Source organism: Pan paniscus, chromosome 4, assembly GCF_029289425.2.
Source record: "Pan paniscus chromosome 4, NHGRI_mPanPan1-v2.0_pri, whole genome shotgun sequence".
Taxonomy (NCBI): Eukaryota; Metazoa; Chordata; class Mammalia; order Primates; family Hominidae; genus Pan; species Pan paniscus.
The window spans coordinates 38866736-38889272 of NC_073253.2; the positions used below are offsets into that span (position 1 = coordinate 38866736).

A 22537-nucleotide genomic window follows, 5' to 3' on the forward strand; every position below is an offset into this window, starting at 1 on the left:
AAATCATTCTGTTATAAAGATGTATGCATGTGTATGTTCATTACAGCACTATTTACAATAGCAAAGACATGGAATCAACCCAAATGCCCACCCATGATAGACTGGATAAAGAAAATGTGGTAAATATACACCATGGAATACTATGCAGCCATAAAAAGAAACGAGACTATGTCCCTTGCAGGGACATGGACGGAGCTGGAAGCCATTATCCTCAGCAAACTAACACAGGAACAAAAAACCAAACACCACACGTTCTCACTTGTAAGTGGGAGCTGAACAATGAAACCACATGGACACAGGAAGGGGAACAACACACGGTGGGGCCTGTGGGAAGGGAGCGGGGGAGCTATTTATCAGGATAAATAGCTAATGCCTGTGCGGCTTAATACCTAGGTGATGGGTTGATAGGTGTAGCAAACCACCATGACACACTTTTACCTATGTAATAAACCTGCATCCCACACACATATCCCAGAACTTAAAACAAAATAAAATAAAAAAAATTTAAAAAGATAGGCTGGGCATGGTGGCTCACACCTGTAATCCTAGCACTTTGGGAGGCTGAGGCGGGCAGATTGCCTGAGCTCAGGAGTTTGAGACCAACCTGGGCAATGTGGCAAAACCCCATCTCTACTAAAAATATAAAAAATTAGCTGGGCCTGGTGGTGGGTGCCTGTAATCTCAGCTACTCAGGAGGCTGAGACATGGGAATCACTTGAACCCAGAAGGCAGAGGTTGCAGTGAGTCAAGATTGCGCCATTGCACTCCAGCCTGGGTGACAGAACAAGGCTCTGTCTTAAGAAAAAAAAAGATAATACACCACCATAATCAAGGGGCTTCAATCCAGGAATGCAGTCATGGTTTAACATACATAAGTCAATAAATGTATGCATAACATATAATGTATGTTTAACATATACATATAAATGTATGTATACATTTGTATGTATGTATAACATAAACATATAAATGTATGTTTAACATATGTAAGTCAATACATCACATAAACAGAATTAAATACAAAACCATACGATTGGCCGGGCACGGTGGCTCATGCCTGTAATCCCAACACTTTGGGAGGCCGAGGCAGGTGGATCACGAGGCCAAAAGATCAAGACCATCCTGGCCAACATGGTGAAACCCTATCTCTACTAAAAATACCAAATTAGCTGGGCGTGGTGGCGCACACCTGTAGTCCTAGCTACTCGGGAGGCTGAGGCAGAAGAATCACTTGAACCTGGGAGGCAGAGGTTGCAGTCAGCTGAGATTGCGCCACTGCACTCCAGCCTGGCAACAGAACAAGACTCTGTCCCGAAAAAAAAAAAAAAAAAAAAAAAAAATATATATATATATATATATATATATGAATGATCATCTCAATAGATGCAGAAAAAGCATCCAATAAAACCTAGCATTCTTTTATGATAAAAACCCTCAACAAATCAGGCACAGAAGGGATACATCTCAAAATGATAAAAGTCATATATGACAAACCCACAAGCCAACATTATATTGAATGGGGAAAAGTTGAAAGCATTCCCCCTGAGTATTGGAACAAGACAGGGATGGCCACTTTCACCACTTCTATTCAACATACTACTGGAAGTTCTAGACATAGCAATCAGGCAAGAGAAAGAAATAAAGGGCATCCAAATTGGAAAAGACAAAGTCAAACTATCATTGTTTGCTGATGACATGATCATTTATCTAGAAAACTTAAGACTCCTCCAAAAGACTTCTAGATTTGAAAAATGCATTCAGTAAAGTCTCAGGTTATAAAATTAATGTACACAAATCAATAGCACTGCTATACACCAACAATGACCAAGCTAAGAATCAAATCAAGAGCTCAATCCCTTTTACAATAGCTGCCAAAAACAAACAAACAAACAAACAAACAAACAAACAAAAACCCAAACCCAAGAATATACTTAACTAAGGAGGTGAAAGATCACTACAAGGAAAACTACAAAACACTGCTGAAAGAAATCACAGACGATACAAGCAAATGTAAACATATCCTGTGCTTATGCATTGGAAGAATCAACATTGTGAAAATGACCATACTGCCTAAAGCAATCTACAAATTCAATGCAATTCTTTTCAAAATACCAACATCATTTTTCACATGACTAGAAAAAAAAATCCTAAAGTTCATAAGGAACCAAAAAAGAGTTTGAATAGTCAAAGCAATCCTAAGCAAAAAGAACAAATCTGGAGGTATCACATTACCTGACTTCAAATTATACTGCAAGGCTATAGTTACCAAAATAGCATGGTATACACAGACCAATGGAACATAAATAAAGAACTCAAAGCCAAATTCAACCAAGTGATCTTTGACAAAACATACAAAAACGTAAACTGGAAAAGGATACCCTATTTAATAATCGGTACTGGGGAAACTGGATAGCCACATGTAGAAGAATGAAACTGGATCCCTCTCATTGTATACAAAAATTAACTCAAGATGGCTCAAAGACTTAAATCTAAGACCTGAAACCATAAAAATTATAGGAGAAAACCCAGGAAAAACTCTTTTGAACATTGGCCTAGGCAAAGAATTTATGACTAACACCCTAAAAGCAAATGTGACAAAAACAAATAAATGGGACCTAACTAAACTAAAAAGCTTCTGCACAGCAAAAGAAATAACCATCAGAGTAAACAGACAACCCACAGAATGGGAGAAAATATTTGCAAACTATGCATACAACAAAGTTCTAATAACCAGAATCTACAAGGAACTCAAATCAGCAAAAAAAAAAAAAAAAAAAAAGAATCCCATCAAAAAGTGAGCAAATGACATGCATAGACATTTCTCAAAAGAAAATATAAAAATGGCCAACAAACACATGAAAAAATGCTCAACATCACTAATCAGGGAACTGCAAATTAAAACCACAATGAGATACCACCTTACTCCAGCCAAAATGGCTACTAATAAAAAAATGAAAAAACAATAGATGTTGTTATGGATGTGGTGAAAAGGGAATGCTTATACGCTGCTGGTGAGAATGTAAATTAGTACAACCTCTATGAAAAACACTATGAAGATTTCTTAAAGAACTAAAAGTAGATCTACCATTCAATCCAGTAATCCCACTACTGGGTATCTACCCAAAGGAAAAGAAGTCATTATGTAAAAAAGACACCTGCATGTGTATGATTAATGCAGGTGTCTTTTTCACAATTCACAATTGCAAAGATATGGGACCAATCTAAGTGCCTGTTGACCAATAAGTGGATAAAGAAAATATGGACTATATATACTATGGAATACTAGTCAACCATAAAAAAAGAATGAAAGAATGTCTTTTGCAGCAACTTGGATGGAGCTGGAGGTCATTGTTCTAAGTGAAATAACTCAGGAATGGAAAATCAAACACCGTTACGTTCTCACTTATAACTGGGAGCTAAGCTATGGGTATGCAAAGGCATACAGAGTGGCATAATGGACTTTGGAGACTCAGAAAGAGGAGGGTGGGAGGGGAAATAGGGATATAAAACTATGTATCGGGCACAATGTACATTACTCAGGTGACAAGCACACTAAAAATCTCAGAATTCACCACTATACAATTCATCCACATACCAAAAACCCTTATACCCCCAAAGCTATTGAAATTTCTTTAAAAATTTTAAATATATCCTTAAACTTGGTCCTCAAAAGTGGATCAGGTGTTTGCAAACAACCAGTAGTCAACCTGAACCAAGCCTAGAGAATACGGTGGCAAATTGAAGGTTTAATTACTTTTAGATTATTTTTTCCTTCCTGGCTTATAATATGAATCTGATAGCAATTCTAAAAGAAAGTAACGAAAAACTCTGAACCACAGGAGTTGATTGGAAGGATGTTATTTATTGAAATATTTAAGAGCTAGTTTGTTTTATAGCCTCATAACTTCATAGCTGTATCTGACAGGTAAGAAACTTTTCCCTAGGGTTTCTTCTCAATGTAAAGATGACTATGAGAATTCCTTGGATGTGACAAATAGGAAAACACTGAAGTTAAGAATCAGCCGTGACATAAAATACTCTGAATTTGAATCCTAGTTCTGATATTCACTGATCTCTACGCCTCAACTTCCTGACATTTGTAAAATGGGATATTATCTAAGTAGTCAGGGTTCAGGCGGGAAAAAAATGGTACTCAAAACAAAGTCTAATTACAAAAAGTCTAATTACAAAGAGTTTAATGACAGAAATTTTACAAAGACATGAATAAGGTCAGGGAAACTAGTAAGAATTGTTGGGTACTTGGGAGGCTAGCAACAGCAAAGCTATCACCTCCCCTACGTCTGAAGGGGTGGGAGAGTTTATATGCATTTTTGTTTGTTTGTTTAAGTGTTTTTGAGGAGGAGGATTAGTTGCCAGAATTCAGCAAGAATTTAGCTGCAACAACAGCTGTAAGAGAGGGCCACCCTATGGGAGCTGTGGCTTTCAGCAGAGGAACATAGCACCACCAATCACCCAGAGCCTTAAGCCTTGGATCAAAGACTTAAATCTAAGACCTAAAACCATAAAAGTTCTAGAATAAAACCCAGGAAAAACTCTTCTGGACATTGGCCTAGGCAAAGAATTTATGACTAAGACCCTAAAAGCAAATGTACCAAAAACAAATAAATGGAACCCAACTAAACTAAAAAGCATCTGCACAGCAAAAGAAATAACCATCAGAGTAAACGTGAGAGAAAAGTATCTGCAAGTATTTGGGGTACCTCCCAGGTACCCCACAATTCTTGCTAGTTTCCCTTACCTTGTTCACATCTTTGTGAAATTTCTGTCATTAAACTCTTTGCAATTAGACTGTTTTGAGTACCATTTCTTTCCTGCCTGGACCCTGACTACTTAAATAATATCCCATTTTACAAATGTGAGGAAGTTGAGGGAAGGAGGGAGCGGGGGAAATAAATACCTAAAAGCCACAGGGCAAGGGGCCCCATATGTGATCCATAATGGTCTGCCTCCCAGGGCACAGAGCATGGTGGATCAGAAAGGGCAAACAGAGAGTATGCAGCCAGGTGTATCTCTCAAAGTTGTGATGAGCCGATCTTCTCATAATCACTTATTTTATGTTTCTGTCTATCCTACTAAACCATAAATGTTATACAGGTAGGAAGTATCAGCTAACTCATTGCCCAGCCAGAGCACAGCTCAGTCCCTGGCACCGTGTAAGTTATTCTTACTACTTCTTGTCTGACACTAATTTAAATAACATAATTGTTTGAAAAATGAGGCATGATCAGGTTACCATACAACACAGGAAGTAAGTAGAGGACTGGCACCTTTAAAATGTAGCTCTAGATCTCCATCTTGGCTTCTATCCTGTTCTATTAGCTTGAGGGGTATGTGATGCTCCAAAAAACCCACCCCAGAAGATTAGCTCAGAAATAGACCAGCCTGGGCTGAGCATGGTGGCTCATGCCTATAATCCCAGAACTTTGCGAAGCCGAGGTGGGTGGATCACCTGAGGTCAGGAGTTCGAGACCAGCCTGGCCAACAGGGTAAAACCCCATCTCTATTCAAAGCACAAAAATTAGCCTGGTGTGGTGGTGCATGCCTGTAATCCCAGCTATTTGGGAGGCTGAGGCACAAAAATTTTTTAATCCCGGAGGGAGAGGATGCAGTGAGCTGAGATCCAGCCACTGAACTCCAGCCTGGGCGACAGAGCAAGACTCCATCTCAAAAAAAAAAGAAGAAAGAAAGATCAGTCAATTCCATTAAAGTCATAAATCTTTTCTTTTCTAATGTCACCAAATTTCCTTAATTTGATTATTATCTATAATTAACTATATTATGAATATAGTTAATTCCATTTGGGAGATAATACAAGCATAAGTGGCTCAACCCAACATGAGTATGTCTACCCTTAATTTCTATTAAAACCATTATAAAAAGATCATTTGGAATCACCACACATTCCAGGAACTGCTGCCACTGAGGAGATTGCCTGAGCAGTAAGAGGAACAAAAAACAGTAAGACTGGCATTCCTTTCTTTTTTTTTTTTTTGATACAGAGTCTCTGTCGCCAGGCTGGAGTGCAGTGGTGCGATCTCGGCTCACTGCAATCTCCGCCTCCCAGGTTCAAGCAATTTTTCTGCTTCAGCTTCCTGAGTAGCTGGGACTACAGGCAAGCGCTACCACGCTTGGCTAATTTTTGTATTTTTAGTAGAGCTGGGGTTTCACCATGTTGGCCAGGATGGTCTCAATCTCTTGACCTCATGATCCGCCCGGCTTGGCCTCCCAAAATGTTGGGATTACAGGCATGAGCCACCGTGCCCGGCCAAGACTGGCATTCTTAAATTTCTCTCGCAACTACAAAGCATGCCAAACAAAGCATGCCAAACAGACTAGTGCCCATCTGTGCCCATGCCACACCTACTGTACCAATTCATATAATAAAATACTAGGAAAGTAAAGTTCAGTAACAGTCCCAGGAAGAAAAATGTTTACCACATTAACTAAATTAAACTTTACATTTTATAAAAATATGAAACATTTTATATTTTTATATTTATAAATTAAATTTAATGTATTTTAAAAGTTAAAATCTCACATAGCAATTCATATCATAAGAGCAATATAGGAAAACGTAATACATCTAAAAATTTAAACAGCATAGAACTATAGAATGAGAAGTGGGTTCTCCTTCCTATTACCCACCCAAGTCCTACTCTCATCTACAATAGAAATCCACACTAACAATTTAATGCAATTTTTAAGACTATTTCCTGAATTTTTACATATATATGTACACGTTAAGTTAAAATACTCATGAATCATTGCATACATGTTTTTCTGTAAACAATCTTTTCACTTAACAGATCTTGGACATATTCTTATGTAATTACATATAGAGCTACCTCATTCTTTTTAAAGTCTGCATCATATTCCTAATATAAATATTTTATTTATAATTTATTTGAGCTACTCCCCAACTGCTAGGCATTTAGGTTAACTTGAATTTTTCTACTGAACGCAATTATTTTCATTAATTCTTCACAATATACACTGTTCATGCTTTTTCCCCCATTTACAATTAACTCATTCTTGATACAGCTTTCCTGACTTCTACTCAAGCTAATCTTTCATTGAATTAGCACCATGGTGTAGCATGAAATGGCTTATGTGCTTTTTCTGTTTACGTGGCTGTGAATTTTTTTAGTCCTTCCAGTGAGAGGTGGGTCCCTTCTCCTTGAATCTGGGGAGACGTGCAATAGCTTCTACCAAGAAAGAGTGGCAGAAATGCTGTTATCTGACTTCCAAAGCTAAGTTATAAAAATCCATGCAGCTTCCACGTGGTCTCTTGGAACATTTGTTCTCTGGAGACGCTCACTCTTGGAACCCTCCCACTTGGGAAGCCAGCTGCCATGCTGCAAGAAGCCTGAGCTCCATGAAGGGTCAACTCGCAGATGCTCTGGTAAACAGCCCCAGCTGAGTCCAGCCTTCGAGTCATCCCACCCCAGGTACCAGGCATATAGGTGGAGAAGCTTCCAGATGATTCCAGCCCCCAGCAGTTTCAGTCTTCCCAGCTGGAGCTCGTTAATTGGTCCAGTAAATGGAGCAGAGACAGGCCATTCCCACTGTGTCCTGTCTGGATTCCTGACCCAAAGAATCTGTGCAAATAAGATGGTGGTGGTTTTATTCCACTAAGTTTTGAGGTGATTTGTCACAGAGCGCTATGTAACTGGAACCACATATATAGGTCTGCCTGGCTAATTCAGGCAGGTAACATTTTTCATACCTCAAATCCTATTACTTCCAGTTATAAAGACAAGTCCAAGGAATCTGAGGGCTGCACTAGGACCTCAAATCAGTCTTTAAATCACTGGAACTCCTGTCCCCACCCACAGGCTACAGATATCTACTCTCTCTACCTAGATGGATGCTGTGAGAAAACTAAAAAATGTCCTAAATCCTATACAAATGAAATAGTCGTGTGTGTGTGTGTGTGTGTGTGTGTGTGTGTATCCTTTTCATTCAGCTGGAATACAAATGCAAATCCTTAGTGAACTTGGGATTGAAGGTTTGGGCAGGATCTCTGGACTTCAGTTCTCCCACAAAGACTTTCATAGATTGATGTTCTTCTAATTTCAAAGAATTATGAATAGCACAAGTTTACTTTAACACCCTTCATCAAGGTGATGGGAATGTTAACTAATTTTAACATATATATATATATAAAAATATATATATATAAATATATATATATATATAAATTTTTTTTTGAGACAGAGTCTCGCTCTGTCGCCCAGGCTGGAGTGCAATGGTGCGATCTTGGCTCACTGCAAGCTCCGCCTCCCGGGTTCACACCATTCTCCTGCCTCAGCCCCCCCAAGTAGCTGGGACTACAGGCACCCACCACCACGCCTGGCTAATTTTTTGTATTTTTAGTAGAGATGGGGTTTCACCGTGTTAGCCAGGATAGTCTCGATCTCCTGACCTCGTGATCTGCCCACCTCGGCCTCCCAAAGTGCTGGGATTACAGGTGTGAGCCACCGCGCCCAGCCTAACATGGATATATTTTTAAAAAGAGAAAAACAGGAATAAAAACTAAAAAGAAAAATGCCTTAAGTATACAAAATGATTATATTTGGGTAATAAGGTCAAAAAGTATCTATAAGAGAAAACATACATGACCTACTTCTCAATGGAAGGAATCACTTTTCATTTCAGATGTTTTTCTAGGAAAGCAAGGTACTTCTAGAATTTTTTTTTTTTTTTGAGACAGAGTCTCGCTGTCACTCGGGCTCTAGTACAATGGCACAATCTTGGCTCACTGAAACCTCTGTCTCCCAGGTTCAAGCAATTCTCCTGCCTCAGCCTCCCGAGTAGCTGTGACTACAGGCATGTGTCATCACGCCTGGCTAATTTATGTATTTTTAGCAGAGGTGGGGTTTCACCATGTTGGCCAGCCTGGTCTCGAACTCCTGACCTCAGGTGATCTGCCTGCCTTGGTTTCCCACAGTGCTGGGATTACAGACATGAGCCACCACACCTGGCTGAGAAAACTTTTTTTTTTTTTTTAAGTAAGTTGGTTTAGTAAGCAATGGAAAGACACAGCCCACTTACAGATTAAGATTCAGGGTAGTCACGGTGACTCACTCCTGTAATCCCAGCACTTTGGGAGGCTGAGACGGGTGGATCACTTGAGGTCAGGAGTTTGAGACCAACCTGACCAACATGGTGAAACCCCGTCTCTACTAAAAAAAATGCAAAATTAGCTGGGTGTGGTGGCGCACACCTGTAATCCCAGCTACTTGGGAAGCTGAGGTAGCAGAATCACTTGAATTCGTGAGGTGGAGGTTGCAGAGATTGCGCCATTGCACTCCAGCCTGGGCAACAAGAGCAGAACTCCATCTCAAAAAAAAAAAAAAAAAAAAAAAAGGGATTCAAAGCAAACTCCTGGCGCAGAACAGTGGGTTCCTGGGCTCCCCATCTTCCTTTGCATTACCAGATTTAAACATTTTACTCACTTCACGTGGTGCCCAATACCATACCCTACTCCTTCTCCCTTCCCAGGTACCCAGCAGACCCATAGCAACAAAGGCTTCAGGGTAACAAGGGCAGCACTGAGCTAGGAAAGAAGGTGTCTGGCTGCCCATCACCCTGCAGAGCTGGGCAAGCAGAAAGGCAGGCCAAAGCCCTTCTGAGGGGCTGGCGCTCCTCTGTGAGTCTCTGCTCAAACCACACCCAGGGAGCCACCAAATAGCTCAGAGTCTAACAGTCCAAGCTGCTGCCTCTCTGGGGCCAGTTTGCCCCTTCAGTGCCCATTCAGAGGGTGCAGCCATCTGTCTCAGGCTGTCCTGTTAAAATGCTCCCCTCAGTGCCAGGTAAGGCACTGCAGGCATTGGTCCTCCCACTGCTTGACAGCCTGCAAGGCTGCAGACGGGCTCAGGGACTCACCTCCAGCACAGAGAAGGGTCTGCGAGCAGCCCCGCACACAACGGATTGCTGAAAGCTTATGCTGCCCCCGCTCAGAGCCTTTCATCATCCTCCTGGACATATGTGCCAACTTTTCTTTTCTGTCAAGAACTGGTCCGTAGCAGAGCCTCACTACTAAATGTGGCCTGGAGACCTGCAGTGCCGGCATCACCTGGGAGCTTGTTACACATGCAGAGTCTCGGGGCCCAGCCCAGACCTGCGGGAACAGAATCTGCAATTTCACCAAATCCTCACATGACACACGCGCATTCAAGTGTGGGAAGCACTGTTCTAGGGAACCCTCATTTAAAATGGAACGTTTCTGTCAGGATAAAACCTAGGATGCTAGTCACAGTAGAAATTTTGAAAAAATAGTTTTAAGTTGTGGGAACAAGCATAATCCTATTCCCGGCAGAAAGACCTCATTATTCATGCACTCTTGAAAGGGGAGGGGGGAGAGCTCAGCTCACTTTATTTCAAAGCCAAATCCAAGAGCATGAAAGTGAGGGTATTTCATTTTAAATCACCACCCACCGTCACAACACTAATTGGTCCAGTAAATGGTATTATAAAAGCTTAAGGTGGGAGCTTGGCCAGGCAACACACAGCTTCACAAAAAGAAATGTCCAGAAAACAATTTTGTTTCTTTATTTATAACAGTGATTCTTAACCGGGGACATGTGGCAATGTCTGGAAACATTTTGTGTTGTCACAAGTGAAGGGGACTGCAACTAGAATTGAGTGTGTCAGGGATGATGCTAAACATCCTACAATGCACAAGTCAGCACCCCAAAACCAAGAATTGTCCAATCCTAAACATCAGCAGTGCTGAGGCTGAGAAACCCTGACCTACAGGATTAACTCTAATGTTATTTTCTCTTCTCTCTCAGTGCCCACCACCCATTATGTACTGATCACTCCACTATGCAACTCATTTTTCAGTAAAGTCCTGCACACACACACACACACACACACACACACACACACCCTCCATGGTTTTTCCCCGCTTGGCTCAGAGAAGAGCCTGCCATTGAGTGTGTGACAGCCAGGGATGGAGGGGCAGGGGCCCTGTCCTTTCATCAAGAAGGGCCCCTACTTGTCCTTCCTCATTACCCATGCAGCACAGGCCTTAGGTTACCTATTATAAAATCATGGGCTGTGAGAGCTGGAAGGGGCCTTAGTGATCCTCTCGTCCAGCGCCCTTCGTGTATTAAAGGGGCTGCTTCCCAGCAAACTCGGCACATAGACCAGTTCCTTTACAACACAAAGCAAAAGGAGCCAGGACTCATAAGAAATGCAAAGAAAAGGAACAATGGCACAAGCCCCAGTGTTTGAAGAGCTCGAGCAACTGTTGAATGGTGATGTTCTATTTTTAGCTCAACTTTCCTGAAAAGGAACCCGGCTTCCCCTTTTCTGGAATGCCGTGGCATCCTCTCCAACTGTTTGGTTTCCCTTCTGCTCCAAAGGTTGCTGTAAAGACTGTCTAGGAAAGTGAATGTCATTGCACAGACCCATCCTTATGGGCAGGGTGACCATAAGTCCTGGCTTGCCCAGGGCTGGCACAATCTATATGGTTGCCTTGGAAAAACTAACGGAATCCCCCTTTCCTAGGTGTCTAGGTTTGGATGATGATTTATACTGTAACCTTTCTTCTGGGGCACGCTGTTCCCAGGGAGAACAAAGCTCCAGGCCTGGCATGCTTTTGCAGAGCACATTAAGCCACAGACCTTAACGTGAAACTGATGTGCAATTATGTCTAATTTGGCCCTTGCTGGTGATGTGCCAGCTGACCGAAATTCTGCTCACTGAAAATGACTGGATGCCGATGAAGGGAAACCCAGAACTGCGCAAACACATTCTAATCCCGTTGACTTGAGAGCATCAAGACTGAGGATACTGGCACAGACCATGGGAAAACCTGCTCTGAAACTGATCCATGAAGTTAGTACCCAAGAATTTCCACTTCAGACTGAGTCTATCCTCCAGTTTCTAACCCCAGCATGCATGAACAACTCACATTTCTGTGTGGTATGAACGCACTGACCCATGAGGCACAGTGGTGTTATGGAGCTCAGAGGCTCAGGTAAAAGGTAACCGAAAAGCAAGGCCAGCAAAATGATTATTGGCAATTCATCCCATCAACAATGTCTACCTGGGACCTATTAGCCCACACTAGTCAAATCCGAGCAGATGAGAACTTCATCTCTCATAATCAGAAGGAATAATATGAGAACTAATGTGGGTTTTTTTTTCTTTTGCTTATAATACTTACAAGTCTCTCTGGGAAAAATGAAGACTACAGAACAGGAAACATCATTCTATCTAAAACAACTGTTAACAATTTGACACATTTCCTTTCAGTCCTTTCCCCGTACTATTTAGGTTCTAACTTCCCTACAGTGTATCTTGCCTTTTTGCTTCCTGAATAAGCATTTCTCCATGTCATTATAAACCAATCAGTTTATTTTAAGTTGTGTCCGTGGTTCTGCAATGGCAACATTAACAGCTGTTTGCTATTCAGACTTCAAAAGTTCATGTATAACAGAGGGTAGTAAATAAAGAGGATGGAGAAGAAAAAAGGAAACCAAGCAATAAAATTTTAATGAAGAATCTGTCTCCCAGAATAGTGGTCACCAGTGTTATGAGTGTTGAACCGATCCTCAGTCCTGCTGGAACCACTAGAGAGGGCAGCCCCCCAACTTAACTGAGCTAGCATAGTCTCCAGATGGATTAAGTGAATGCAGGGAAAGAAAGCAAGAAAGGCAGAGGCTTAGAGTCCTGCAGGAAGATAAAGAAAGCTGAGGAGGCAGAAGCAGGAAAGGTCTGACTGTGAATGCCTCCTCAGTGTCTCCAGAATACTTGCCTTCCACGGCAGTCCAGACCCTCCATGCACCGTGCTCTCCTTTCCCTAATCAATCCTGCGTGCATGATGCATTAAGGCCGGGCCTGGGCACAGCCTGTCTCCTCTTCACAGAATGCTTCCTCCTTCTCTCACTGGGCACTCTCTCTGTGAGAGTGCTTTATATTTGCTGTTCCATTTTGTCCTAATAATGCCATCAGGCAGATACTACAATTTCATTACTTCAGGTCACAGGAGAGGAAACCAGAGCTAAGCATTAGCAAATGACAGAGCCAGAGCCCAGCTCTGGGCCAGTGGGCCATGTCGCCTCCCAGAAAATCAGCTCCCTGAGGGCAGAGAGGAGCCCAACCACTCACTTGTCCAATGAACACTTTAATTATATCTCATGTTTTTCCTAAAAATATTTGAGGAGGTTTACAAAAATAGATCTGTTAGGGCCGGGCGTGGTGGCTCATGCCTGTAATACCAGCACTTTGGGAGGACTAGGCAGGTGGATCAGGAGTTCGAGACCAGCCTGACCAACATGGTGAAACCCCACCTCTACTAAAAATACAAAATGAGCTGGGCATGGTGGCACATGCCTGTAATCCCAGCTACTTAGGAGGCTGAGGCAGGAGAATCACTTGAACCAGGGAGGCGGAGGTTGTAGTGAGCTAAGATCGTGCCATTGCACTCCAGCCTGGGCAACGAGCAAAACTTCGTCTCAAAAAATAAAATAAAATAAAAATAAAAAAAGATCTGTTAGGGAAAAAAAGGTTTATAAATAAAAGAAATCTTAAAATTGGGTAAAGGGAAAATAAAAGTAGACAAGGACAATGAAAGCAGGGGGGAATAAACACACTGAAAACAATGTTGAAGCCCCTCACGAATTCTACAGTTCAGTCCCAAATTTGGGTCTCTGTTTTTGATTACCCAAGGCAAAAAATAGAAAGTGGATATTCATAACTGAGTTATGGATATATTTCAGAAAGTCCTGTTGCTATAGAAATTATTTTAAGAACAATATATATCTCTGCCATCCTGCCTGATTAAAGAGCTTCTAAATGAGCCTATTTTCCATTTAACTGTTTGCTAAACCTACAGGTGCTACAATGTAAACGCGGTAGAAAACTGCTCTATAAAGGATTCCATGCTTCCCAGTTTCCCTATTCAGAATGTGCTGAATACACTTTAAGTCACTGAGAGACAGTGTAAATTATCATCATGAGTTACTTTCTTCTAAACAGTGATATTCTTACTGTGCCCTCTCTCACTAGCTCAGTGCCCACCATGGCTTCATGTGCCTTTTGATGCTTCTAAATCCTTTCTTGCATATCTGCTACTTCTGCACTCTTCCCACTCTTTCTTCTTTCATCTGTTTTTGTGATGACTTCTCAGCTTTGATGATGACCAAGCACTATTTCTCCTTTTTTGAGATGAAGTCTTGCTCTATCGTCCAGGCTAGAGTGCAGTGGCACGATCTCAGCTCACTGCAAACTCCGCCTCCTAGGTTCAAGTGATTCTCCTGCCTCAGCCTCCCAAGTAGCTGGGATTACAGGCTCCCGCCACTGTGCCTGACTAATTTTTGTATTTTTAGTAGAAACGGGGTTTCACCACCTTGGCCAGGCTGGTCTTGAACTCCTGATCTCGTGATCCATCCGCCTAGGCCTGCCAAAGTGCTGGGATTACGGGCATGAGCCACCAAGCCTGGCCGACCAAGCACCATTTTAATAGCGGGTACCAGCACCATTTTAATAGCAGGTACCAGCCAACCCCAGTAACTCACAGCTTCTTCCCTGGCAATGCACATCGCTGTTCATGATTAGACAGTCACTGTGCCAAAAAATTTAGAATGTCTAAAATTCTTCCTTTTCCCAAATTTAATGGCTATACTGAGTTGATTAGTGGTAATTTTTTATAGCAGGAACAAACAGGAAACTAATAAAATGGATAAATCCTTTACTCAGAAGACAGAGTACCAAGTACTCAAAAGCTGTCTTTCTAGCTTGTATTCAACAGGCATGACAGGCACAAAGCCTGGCGTAGCATTGCCTGGTTCATTCTGCCACTTACTAGCTGTACCTTGGGCAAGTTACTTAATGTTTCTGCACCTCAGTTTTCCCACCTATAAAATGGGGATAACATTACCAACCTCAGAGTTTAGTTACAAGGATTAAATTGGGCGATTCCTACAAAGTGCTTAAAACAGCACCTGGCATATAGAAGCATCATATGTGTTTGTTATTATCTGCACCATTTGAGATTAGCCTGGCAGAAAGTGTAGAAGCCGGTCCCCACTTCTTAGAGCTGTGAGTACATGCCTCCTTCTCATAGACCTGTCCTCTTCTACCAGACATGAAGCACAATCCCCCCAGATTGCACAAGGGAGCCAGAGACAGACCAGAGACTCAGGGTTAAGATCAGGATTTTTCCACTGAAGTAGGATTGTCTGCGTTTCAAAATTTACTAGGCTCTCCTGCAGAGCCAACATTTTCTCTTGTTAAATAATCCTGGGAACTCCACACGGAGTACTTAGCACAAGCTCCAAACTAATCATTATGAGACAACCACTTGGTTGCATGGAGTTAAACTGTTGTTTTTATAATTCTTGGCTAATTTCCAATGAAGGAGTGGAAGAATGATCAGCCTTCAAAAACAGCCGTCTACTGAGTCCTGGATCTACCTCAGTCAAAGCACAGTGAAGTCAGACTCCTCGGAACACACTTGCTTAATCTGGACCCTGTGGCCTCAGCAATCTATAAAAATTATCAACACTCACCCTTAGGAAATACATAGCGTCTGCTTACTTTAAGGCCACAGTTATGCTAGAGCTCTCACATGCTCCTGCCACCTTTTGCTCCAGTTAAGCACCACCATTCTAGAGCCCCCAGGCCAGTCTCATCTCAAGACAGTCAAATAGATGCCACCTCCTGTAAAAGAGTAATAACTCATTTAAAAATATCAGTTTCTGGTGTATTGGAATTGTCTAAACACCTTTAAAATCAATGGGAAATATTATATTAATAGCTTGCACTGAATGAATGCTTTCTATGTGTCAGGCACCAAGACATAGATTAGCTTATTTCATTCTGATTACCATTATTATCCCCATTTTATAGCTAAACAACATGAGCTAGGGAAGTTAAGACCTTTTTCAAGATCGCACAGTATTTGGATGAGCCAAGTTAACAAAACAATATTCTATTTTGAAAATCCCATATGCCCCAAGAAGCAGCCTGTTACTTTGTTTTACACTATTTATAGAGGTCAAAGGCAACTTGTTGTCTATGCACTATTTAAGTCACCAATCAAAAACTTTAAAAATTCTAAAAAGTCATGATTAATGTAAATGAAAAACTGTAACCCTTGTCCTGCATATCTGAGGTCACATCTGAAGTCACAAAGAAGTAAATTTTGCCACAGCTAGATTTTTTTTGTGAGACAGGGTCTCACTCTGTCACCCAGGCTGGAGTGCAGTGACACGATCATGGCTCACTGCAGCCTTAACTTCCGGGGCTCAAGTGATCCTCCCATCTCAGCTTCCCAAGTAGCTGGGACTACAGACACACACCACCACGACCAGCTAATTTTTGTATTTTTTTTTGCAGAGGATAGGGTTTTGCCATGTTGCCCAGGCTGATCTCCAACTCCTGGCCTCAAGCGATCCTCCTGCCTCAGCTTCCCAAAGTGCGGGGATTACAGGCATGAGCCACTGCACCCAGCTGCCACAGCTAGACTTTATACCCATTGCTCTTTATCTCGTGTGAAGAAAAGATGAATTTACACATGACCTCCCAGGAGGTAATCCAAACAGGAGCCTAAAGGCTGGCATTCTAATTGGCTTCTTCCTTCAAGTCATGGATACTTCATTCTTTGAAGTGTTCTTCAATTCACTCCATTAAAAAGTGATAGGTATACAATTCCTCAAAAAATTAAACAGAATTACCATATGATCTGGCAATCCCACTTCTGGGTATATACCCAAAACTAAAGCAAAGGCTCAAACAGATATTTGTACACCCATGTTCGCTGTAGCAGCACTCACAATAGCCAAAAGGTGGAAATAACCCAAGTATCAATCAATGAATGAATGGATAAATAAAACGTGGCCTGTACCTACAATGGGATATTATTCAGCCTTAAAAAGGAAGTACGGATACATGCTATGACATGGTTGAACCCTGAAGACATGCTAAGTGAAACAAGCCAGACATAAAAGAACAAATACTGTATAATTCCCCTTACATGAGGTACCTGGAGCAGTCAAATTCATAGAAATGGAAAGTAGAATGGTGGTTATCCAGTGCTGGGAGGAGAGAGAATGGGAGTTATTATTTAATGCATATGGAGTTTCAGTTTGGGAAGATAAAAAAGTTCCAGAGGCTGGGCACGGTGGCTCACGCCTGTAATCCCAGCCCTTTGGGAGGCCAAGGTGGGCGGATCACGAGGTCAAGAGTTCGAGACCAGCCTGGCCAACTTAGTGAAACCCCATCTATACTAAAAATTCAAAAAATTAGCTGGGCGTGGTGGCAGGCACCTGTAATCCCAGCTACTTGGGAGGCTGAGGCAGGAGAATCACTTGAACCCGGGAGGCGGAGATTGCAGTGAGCCGAGATCATGCCATTGCACTCCAGCCCGGGTGACAGTGTGAGACTCTGTCTCCAAAAAAAAAAAAAAAAGTTCCAAAGATAGATTGTGATGATGGTTATACAACAATGTGAATGTACTTAATACCACAAAACTGTCCACTGAAAAATGGTAAGAATGATAATTTTATGTGTATTTTAGCACAAAAAAAACACATACAAATAAAGTAGGGTGGATTTAATTAATTCAATGAATTCAAACCTTGGCTGCACATTGGAATCTCCTAGGGAGGTTTTTTAAAATATCTATTCATCACCAGTAGTGGGAGGGTGGACACTGTAGCCCCTGATGTGATGCACCTGGAGGAAACAGGCCTGGACTCCTCAGAGGATTCAGGGTCATTGCATTGAGAGGGAGGTGAGACCACTGTTCCAGGCTGGGGAAGGCCTTGAGGAATAACAGCCAAAGGCAATGCGAGAAACTTACCTGGGTCCTAAAACATGGCTATAAAGCATAGCAGGGGAAATCATAGTGTGGAATTTATATTGAACACACAGTAATGGTAACACTGAGGATGAAGCTGGAGAGAAGAATGTCTTTCTCAGTATGTGAGATGTGTGCTGAAGGATTTAGGGGTGAGCCATCCCAATGTCTGTAGATGGAATGGTGTGGCAAGATGTCAACAGGTGGTAAAGCTAAGTGAAGGGAATAGATGTTCATTGTACCCTTCTTTGAGGTTTTGAGAGCTTGAAAGTGTTTAAAACACAAAAAAAAAGAAAAGAAAAAGAAAAAGAATACCCTAGTGAGGACAGGCATGGTAGATCACACCTGTAATCTCAGCACTTTAGGAGGCCGAGGTGGGGGGATCACTTGAGATCAGGAGTTCGAGACCAGCCTGGCCAACATGGTGAAACCCTGTATCTACTAAAAATACAAAAAATTAGCCAGATGTGGTGGCATGTGTCTGTAATTCCAGCTACTTGGGAGGCTGAGGCAGGAGAATTGCTTGAACTTGGGAGGCGGAGGTTGCAGTGAGCTGAGACCATGCCACTGTACTCCAGCCTGGGCAACAGAGTGAGACTCCATAAAACAAAACAAAACAAAAAACCCTAGTGAGACCCTGTCTCAACCAAAAAATATTTTTTAAATTAGCCAGGTGTGGTGTGCATGCCTGTAGTCCTAGCTACTTGGGAGCATAGCTTGAGCCCAGGAGTTTGAGGCTGAAGTGAGCCAATATCATGCCAATGTACTCCAGCCTAGAAAACAGAGCCAGACCCTGTCAAATAAATAAATAAATAAAGTTTAAAATAAAAACACCTATGCCAGAATATTCTATCCCCAAATAAACAGAGGATAGTGACAATATCCAGGGAACACACATTTTCTTGGTAAAGCTTTCCTGGAGTTTTCAGTGGGTAGCCAGGTTGACAACTATGAATTAGATGATCTCTAATCCAAGATGGGATGTTATGCTGGTGTGGATAATAGTCAAGGGCGTGTAATCAACCTAGGAGGCTGGCCCGCTGTTGACACTCAGCAGCCCTAGGAAACCTTTTCAAGCATTAAGTGACCCCAGCCACGCTATCTTCCACACTCACCCCCCTACTTTTCCTGAGAATAAGCCATAAGCTTTATAAAGAGAGGATCTCTGTCATCAGATTAGGAGACAGAATTGCCTTCCCAAGCTTTATCCTCCAGTGTTAAAAATACAGATGTCCCCTCCCTTGCAGAGTAGTTTCCCTTGATGAAATATTTTCCTACAGCATGGGTCTCAAAGAAACTACTCTTAAGAAGTCTTTTCAATTTAGAGATTTTTTTTTTTTTTTTTTGAGATGGAGTCTCACTCTGTGACCCAGGCTAGAGTACAGCTAATTTTTAAAGATTTTTTGTAGAAACAGAGTCTCCTGACATTGCCCAGGCTGGCCTCAAACTCCATGGCTCAAGCAATCCTCCCGTCTCTGCCTCCCAAAGTACTGGGATTATAAGCGTGAGCCACCGGGTCCAGCCTCAATTCAGAGATTCTTACTATTAACTTCTGTTTTCAAAATTCACACTTCGTAGTAAAAGAAATGCTAAGATGGACAAGGAAGAATCTGGCTAAAAATCATATATTAGGATTCAAAAAAGTTACATCTCAAAGATAGTGCTACCAAAATGCAAAATGTTGCCTTTCAAGTTGAAGGAGAAAGGAAAATCTTTTTTTTTTTTTTTTTTGAGATGGAGTCTCTCTCTGTCACCCAGGCTGGGATGCAATGGCGCAATCTCAGCTCACTGCAACCTCCGCCTCCCACGTTCAAGCGATTCTCTTGCCTCAGCCTCCTGAGTAGCTGGGATTACAGGCGCCCACCACCATGCCCGGCTAATTTTTTTATTTTTAGTAGAGACAGGGTTTCACCATGTTGGTCAGGCTGGTCTTGAACTCCTGACCTCATGATCTGCCTGCCTCGGCCTCCCAAAGTGCTGGGATTACAGGTGTGAGCCACCGCGCCCAGCCAGGAAAATCTCATTTCAAACACCATTTCAAAAAAAAGCACATATCAGCCAGGCACAATGGCTCATGCCTGTAATCCCAGCACTTTAGGAGGCTGAGGGAGGCGGATCACTTGAGCTCAGGAGTTCAAGACCAGCCTGGGCAACATGGCGAAACCCCATCTCCTACTAAAAATACAAAAATTAGCTGGGCATAGTGGCATACACCTGTAATCCCAGCTATTTGGAAGACTAAAGTGGGAGAATGGCCCAAGCCCAGGAGGCGGAGGTTGCAGTGAGCCAAGATCGCACCACTGAACTCCAGCCTGTGACACAGCCAGACCCTGTCTCAAAAAATAAATAAATAGGCCAGGCGCGGTGGCTTATACCTGTAATCCCAGTACTTTGGGAGGCCAAGGTGGGTGGATCACTTGAGGTAAGGAGTTCGAGATCTGCCTGGCCAACATGGTGAAACCTTGTCTCTACTAAAAATATAAAACTCAGCATGGTAGCAGACGCCTGTAACCTCGGCTACTCAGGAGGCTGAGGCAGGAGAATCACTTGAACCCGGGAGGCGGAGATTGCAGTAAGCAGAGATCCCGCCACTGCACTCCAGCCTGGGTGACAGAGCAAGACTTCATCTCAAAAATAATTAATTTATTTATTTTAAAACATATGTCACAAAGCTAAGGTAGCATTGCCTTTGAGGTAATGATTAAATGATAAACCCGTTTCAACACTAATAAGTCTTCACCAAAGAATTATTCAAATAAGTGGTAAATCCCTCCCCACTGTAGACACACACACACACTTGAACAATTTTCAGAGCAATCTCCCATACCTCACCCTCTTTTGAGACAGGGTAAACATAAACCCACTTTTCAAATGTAGAAAGAAGCTCAGACCAGCCTGGGCAACATGGCAAGACTGTTTCTACAAAAAAAATTTTTTTAAATTAGCTGGGCATAGCGGTGCATGCCTATGGTCCCATCTACTCAGAAGGCTGAGGTAGGAGGATCACTTGAGCCCAGGAGCTGGAGGCTGCAGTGAGCTGTGATGATGTCACCGCACTCCAGCCTGGGTGATAGAGTAAGATCCCTGTCTCCAAAAATAAAGAAGAGCTCAGGCCGGGTGTGTTGGCTCACACCTGTAATCCCAGCACTTTGGGAAGCCGAGGTGGGCGGATCACGAGGTCAGGAGTTTGAGACCAGCCTGGCCAATATGATGAAACCCTGTCCCTACTAGTAATACAAAAATTAGCCACGCGTGGTGGCATGCGCCTCTAGTCCCAGCTACTTGGGAGGCTGAGGCAGAAGAATCGCTTGAACACGGGAGGCGGAGGCTGCAGTGAGCCAAGATCGCGCCACTGCACACTCCAGCCTGGGTGACAGAGTGAGACTCCGTCTCAAAAAAAAAAAAAAACAAAAGCTCGAAGAACTTATACCCAATATCACACAGTAAGTGGCACCTCAGTCTAAGTCCTCAGATGCTAGATGCAGGTCTTGCTATCACAGTGCTTCTCGTCTCTCATTGGTCTAAGGTCACGGTACTTCCATGGCTACCTCCACTTTACAGCATAATGCTGGGGCCAGTGGCAGCTTCCAAGATGCTAAACAAGACTAATCTATCTTGTTTTGCCTGTACACTGCTCACAAATGTTTTCCTTCCAATTTGAGTGACGAAAGCAGCAAATGCATTCTCCAGCTGAGAGACACTCCAAAGCTTCCTATTATTTTATACAGGCTGTGATCACATTTGACCCCTGAAGGCATTTGGTCATAAACCCTATGTAAATTCCACCTTATACATGGCATCTAGCACCTCCTGTTGAATGAAGGAATGGTCATGAGTAGTTCACCTCTTCACAGGCTCTTCAGAGTTCACTTTGTGAGTCAAGAGAACACTCCACTTTTGTGTCACAACCTTTATTTCCCCCATGGACACTAGTTGATTCATTACTACCTTTTACAGATCTGCTTCCTACACACTTTCTTTTCACATTTTTTTTTTTTTTTGAGACAGTTACCCTCTGTTGCCCAGGCTGGAGTGCAGTGGCATGATCTCAGCTCACTGCAACCTCCACCTCCTGGGTTCAAGGGATTCTCTTGCCTAAGCCTCCGGAGTAGCTGGGATTACAGGCACATGCCACCATACCCAGCTAATATTTTTTGTATTTTTAATAGAGACAGGGTTTCACTACATTGGCCAGGTTGGTCTTGAACTCCTGGCCTCCAGTGATCTGCCTGCCTCAGCCTCCCAAAGTGGTGGGATTACAGGTGGGAGCCACTGTGCCTGGCCCCTTTCACAAATTATTAACTACAACAGTTTAACAGCTATAGGGTCCTGGGCCTCTTAACATTTCTGTCCCTCATTCTCTATGCATGTACACACATACACACTTGGAAAATTAGATAGCCACTGAATCCTTCCAATAATAACTGATCTATCTTTCAGACTAATTTTCATAAGGCAAAGTTTGTAGCCAAAGAGAACTTTGTATCTTGAGCAGCAAAGGGTAACTTACAATTTTTCTAACTCAACTGTTATAGTCTAACTATAAAAACATGTATAGCTGAAAATTTGAGGAAGAAGAAAAAATATTAATCACAAAATATCTCATTACCTACACAGAATCACTGCTGCCATGTTGACCTATGTACCAGACAGTGGGGATACAGCATTGACCAAAAGATACAGTCCTGATTCCTCATGGAT

The 22537-nt window shown here is 42.4% G+C and overlaps 1 protein-coding gene across 2 annotated transcripts in view; it reads right to left on the minus strand.

Annotated features, from left to right (window-relative positions):
• The window catches only part of IQGAP2 (IQ motif containing GTPase activating protein 2), a 305238-nt gene that overhangs the window by 269599 nt on the left and 13102 nt on the right, over nt 1–22537 (minus strand). Inside the window, exon 1 of one of the 2 annotated variants that reach the window (XM_034959927.2) lies at nt 9910–9928. The exons of the other annotated variant lie outside the window; for it this stretch is intronic. The gene's annotated coding sequence lies outside the window, so the exon portion shown is untranslated. Of the gene's footprint in view, nt 1–9909; nt 9929–22537 lie in introns of those variants that run through there. 2 annotated transcript variants of the gene reach the window in all.